This window comes from Helianthus annuus, chromosome 11 (assembly GCF_002127325.2).
Source record: "Helianthus annuus cultivar XRQ/B chromosome 11, HanXRQr2.0-SUNRISE, whole genome shotgun sequence".
In the NCBI taxonomy this organism is placed as follows: Eukaryota; Viridiplantae; Streptophyta; class Magnoliopsida; order Asterales; family Asteraceae; genus Helianthus; species Helianthus annuus.
The window spans coordinates 97,273,203-97,278,809 of NC_035443.2; the positions used below are offsets into that span (position 1 = coordinate 97,273,203).

Sequence of the window (5,607 nt, forward strand, 5' to 3'; positions counted from 1 at the left end):
GTTCAAGTTACTATTCCAAGATCGATCTACGATCAGGTTATCGCTAGCTGCGGATTTAGGAAGAAAGTATACCAAAGTATAGTGAATCAACAATTTGTTTTAAACATACTGTAACACCCTGAAAATATAAATTCTTATATTAGAAAGTTCAAAGAGTTAATAAACAAGAATTTACAAACTAGGAAGTTAACCTAGTTAAATTCAGATCTTGAAATAAATCACAAAAGGAATAAAACACATAAACTTTAGGAATAAATCAAGTTGGGGGACTAAACTTGACAAAGAATGAAAGTTAAATGCTGAATTGTGACTAACTCACCAAACACACCATTTTGGTGTGTCTGGTCGACAGGAGCAAGAAAGGGGCGACCCCCATCCTCCAAAACCCTAAAATCCACAATTTCCTTCAATTGGAGGTGTAAATCCTAACCAAAACGAAATCCGAGTTTAGAACTGTGATCCTCATTGCAAGAGGATTAAGAGGTATGTAAAATTTGATGAGAATTCTCTACTTGAATTCCTCATGAATTTAAGCAATCTGAAATTTGTTGATGCATGACAGTAATTTAGTTAGATTAATGATGATATAGTGTCTAGGAGTAAAACCTAGACAACTATATGTGAAATTATGCTCAAATTCAGGAAAATTCCATGAATCCATGGAAGCTAGGTTATGGGTTTTATATGTTGATGATGAACACTAGGATTTTGAATGTTAATCCTAGTATAAATTTCATTATAGGAGGTAATTCCTGTGATATTGATACTAAGATGTCTGCAAGGTTTACTAATTAAAGTGAAATTCGAGGTTTAAATTGCAAGTCATGAACTTGAAGATGATGGTAGGAAAATCTGACCCGTTAGGTGTTTGTTGAAATACCTAAGTGAGGATTTTTATGTTAAATTTGATAGAAACGCAGATTTTGATCATGTCTCATAATTGATGTGAAAATGGTCATGAAAAGGATTCTAAACAAGTTAAAAACTGAATTTTCTAGGCAAAGAGTCCGGTTCATCTAGCGGACAAGCCGGAGGGAATTCACGAGGAAAAGGCGTGCTCTAAAGGTATGAAAATTTTCGTTTCATTACATTATATATATTGTTAGCTTTATGCCATTATTTAAAAAACATGAAGATCGAGAATTACCATTACGTCATGAATTCGACTATTGCCTTAAACAAGTAATAAACATGAATTTGAACGTCCGTAAGGTGCTTAATTTCAGCACCCAAACGGGTCGAAACAAGATTGTGAATAATGTAAAGCTAGACATCACTACCTAAAGCATGGTTATAATCATTGCGTAAGTTGTAAATTTGACATGCTAGGTTAGTTGCGAAGTTTAAACTCCTAGTATAGGAGTTATGATCTTGATTTGATAAACACGACTAGTAGTATAGATGACAAACACGAAGTCTTGGAATTAATTATGTAGATTAATACGTAAGCGATCCCTTATGGGAAAGCGAGTCATGATAACGAGTAATAGTTCCAAACATGGGTAATTAGCCTTGGGTGGGTGATAAACCTGTTCAAGGTCATTTCCCTGCAAAACGGAACTAGGATGCCCAAGATCACAAAGCAAGAAAACAAGTGCAGGGTCTACCGTAAGTTACGGTGACACCGTAACTTACGGTGGCCAATAAAATGCTACGGTGGGAATCTCCTGCTTTACGGCAGGCAATAAACTTTCAGGTGCCACCGTAATTTACGGTGACTACCGTAAATTACGGTGGCCCCCAGTTCCAAATGCTGAATTTCATAGTTTGTGATTTCTCTAATGGGTTTTAACACACCTTTTCTCTTATATTATTGGTCAAGGACCATAATACTAACATTGGATTAAAATGCTCGGTTTTCAGGTAAACTAGCAGAAGGGTGATGATCAAGCACATGCATCTGAACCGAACACACTAACAAACGCTTCCGCACATGATCTTTAGTTTTAAAAACTATGTAAACAATTGTAGTTATCCTTTTGATTACGGTTTCGTAAGAATAATACACGTTGTTGTGTTTAGTTATGGTTTAAACTATTGAAAGTTTTTGTTAAGTCGTCATTTTGGCGTTAAATGCAAGGTTCTATGTTGTTAAATCTAGTAATATAAACTGGGTCTTACAAGTTGGTATCAGAGCTCAAGGTTGTCTATAAGTGTTCGGTTCAAGCTTGATCAAGTACCCGGTAAGAATTATTGTGTAAGTAAATTTTGATAAAATAGAAATAAATCACGAACAAGTATGCATGGAAAAGAGTGTGTAAACACACTCAAACACAAGAAAAGCATGAAACAAGAACGATAGAAAAGAGTGTGTAAACACACTCAAACACAAGAAAAGCATGAAACAAGAACGATATAATTAAGAGTGTGTAAACACACTCAAACACAAGAAAGGCGTGAAACAAGAATGATTGAGTCAAGTCACGAACTTGATTAAATCAAAACAAGTAAAACATGTGTTACAAATGAAATGTTTAACAATGTGTGTAAACATTTCAGTATTAAAGATGGCGGATGGAGATGATGATACGGTGCCAAGAGTCACCGAACAAATGAGGATAGTGATTGCCGAAGAGGTTGGAAAGGCGATCGAAAACAGTTTGTCAAACTTCATTGATAAAATTCAAAACACGGTTTTATCAGTGGTAGAAGAGAGAATCAAGAAGCTAGAGGATAATTCGAATTTAGCAAAGGAAAAATCAGGAGGATGAAAGCCTTGTTCATACAAGGAATTCATGGCTTGTAAACCACCCATATACAATGGGGAGGTTGATCCCATTGTGTGTCAACGATGGATAGGCGATATCGAGGGAGTATTCGAGAGAACTCATTGCGATGAGAATGACTACGTAGCTTATGGTACGGGTCAATTAAGAGGTCAAGCAAAAGACTGGTGGGATAATAAAAAGAAGGAGATTAGAAGTGAAGTGGCTAAGACCATGACATGGGAGGAGTTTAAGACGCCGTTTCTTAAACACCATAGTCTCAAAGCGGTCATAAACAAGATCAAGGAAGAGTTCATGCAACTCAGACACAAAGGTGAATCCATAGACAAGATCACGGGGATGTTTATGGACAAGATGAAGTTCTGTGACGATCTGATAACGAATGAAGAGCAAAAGGTTTATTACTACCATAACATGCTAAGCGCAGAATATAGGGAGTTCATAACCCCTTCAAAGTACGAGACCCTTACCGAGATTGTCAATGCCACTCGGGAAAGGGAGATCGAGCTGAAAAAGAGTATAGAGCGGGGTGAACGAAGGGCACAAGACGTAAATCCAAGCCCTACCAAGAAAGCAAGAACGAATGAAACAGCGAAGAAATCAGATACAAAGGGCGGTGCACCCAGTTGCAAAATCTGTGGCAAGAATCATAAGGGTGAATGTCGCTTCAAAGATAAGCCCTGTCCCATATGTCGAAAAACGGGACATATGGCTATATCATGCCCGGAGAAAGTGACCGTTTGTTACAACTGTTACCGAACGGGTCACAAAAGATCGGAGTGCCCGGAACTGGTGGGAAAGAAAGAAGGGCAAGACTCAAAAGGTGAAGCCTCAAAAGCCAAAGCAAGATCTTTCCAATTGACCGCTGCTGAAGCAAAGGTCGAACCTGACGTGGTCTCAGGTATATTCACTGTAAATTCAATTCCCGCACGTGTGTTATTTGATACTGGTGCGAATAAATCCTTTGTTTCATATGGGTTTATTCGGCACCCTTCATTTGTTCTAACAAAATTACCTATGCCTTTAGAAGTAGAGATAGGTAATAACAAAAGCTTTATTGTTTGCGATGTATGTGAAAACTGTACGATGAACATTGATGACGAGGAATACGCAATAGATTTGATTCCGATGTCGATGGGAGAATTCCAAGTGATAGTGGGAATGGATTGGCTATCCCGTTACCACGCGAAAGTGGTTTGTTTCCGAAAGGAAATAAAACTAACGTCTCCTAGTGGAAAACAAGTTACGATATATGGTGAAAAAGGAGGTAACCCGGTGATATGCACAATGCTAGAAGCCTATAAACTCATGAAACATGGATGCAAGGCCTATATGGTATATGCAAGTGAAACGGAAAAAGAACCCCTCAAAATTGAGAATGTACCGGTGGTGCGTGATTATGAAGATGTATTTCCGGAAGAACTACCGGGGATACCACCAGAACGGGAGGTAGAGTTCGGAATCGAGTTGATTCCGGGCGCGAAACCCGTGGCCAAGGCGCCATACCGACTTGCACCGTCGGAGTTACAAGAATTGATGTCTCAAATTCAGGAATTTCTTGACAAGGGGTTTATCCGACCGAGTGTGTCTCCGTGGGGCGCACCAGTCTTATTCGTGAAAAAGAAGGATGGCAGTATGCGCATGTGTATCGATTACCGAGAGTTAAACAAACTCACGGTGAAGAATCGATACCCACTTCCAAGAATTGATGATTTATTTGACCAATTACAAGGAGCAAGTTGGTTCTCCAAAATTGATCTCTGATCTGGTTATCACCAATTGAAGGTCAAGGAGGAAGACGTTCCGAAGACGGCTTTTCGTACACGGTACGGGCATTATGAGTTCCTTGTAATGCCTTTTGGATTGACAAATGCACCCGCGGCTTTCATGGACCTCATGAACCGGGTTTGCAAACTCATGCTAGATAAGTCGGTAATCGTATTTATCGATGACATTTTGGTATATTCGAAGAATGAAGCTGAGCATGCGTGTCATTTGCGGGAAGTATTAGACACCCTCAGACGAGAAAAGCTATATGCAAAATTTTCTAAGTGCGCTTTTTGGCTAAGAGAGGTGCAATTTCTTGGACATATCATTAGTACCGATGGAGTACTAGTGGATCCATCCAAGGTGGAAGCGGTGTCAAAATGGAACCCTCCAAGAAACCCCTCAGAAATCCGAAGCTTTTTAGGGCTTGCGGGGTATTATCGGAAATTCATACAGGATTTCTCCAAAATTGCCTTGCCATTGACCAAATTGACTCGCAAGGAGGAAAAGTTTGTATGGGGCGCTAAGCAAGAGGAAGCTTTCCAAACGCTCAAAGAAAGGTTGACCCACGCTCCGGTATTGACATTACCGGAAGGGACTGACGACATGGAAGTTTACTCGGATGCTTCCTATTTAGGGCTCGGGTGTGTTTTGATGCAACGAGGTAAGGTCATCGCCTACGCCTCGAGGCAATTGAAGGTTCATGAAAAGAAATACCCGGTTCACGACTTGGAATTGGCGGCAGTAGTGTTTGCCTTAAAGATATGGAGGCATTATTTGTACGGGGTAAAATTTACAATTTTTACCGACCATAAAAGCTTGAAATACTTCTTCGACCAGAAGGAATTAAACATGAGACAAAGGCGGTGGTTGGAAACAGTCAAAGATTTCGATTGTGAAATACATTACCACCCTGGGAAGGCCAATGTAGTGGCCGATGCGCTGAGTCGCAAAGCAGATTATACCCCGATACGGGTAAGATCAATGCAACTTGTTGTGACTTCAAGCTTACTAGAAGGAATTCGAGAAGCGCAGGATGAAGCTGTAAAGGCGGAAAACTGGAAAAAGGAAAGAATTATCGGCCAAGTTAAAGACCTTGAGATAGGCAGTCACG

At 39.7% G+C, this 5,607-nt stretch overlaps 1 long non-coding RNA gene across 1 annotated transcript; it reads left to right on the forward strand.

Annotated features, from left to right (window-relative positions):
- Nucleotides 1-446: 446 nt before the first annotated feature.
- Nucleotides 447-1,999, forward strand: LOC118484030. The gene is made up of 3 exons (XR_004872593.1): nt 447-483; nt 999-1,065; nt 1,864-1,999. It is a non-coding gene; the product is annotated as an uncharacterized LOC118484030 (long non-coding RNA).
- Nucleotides 2,000-5,607: the final 3,608 nt, after the last annotated feature.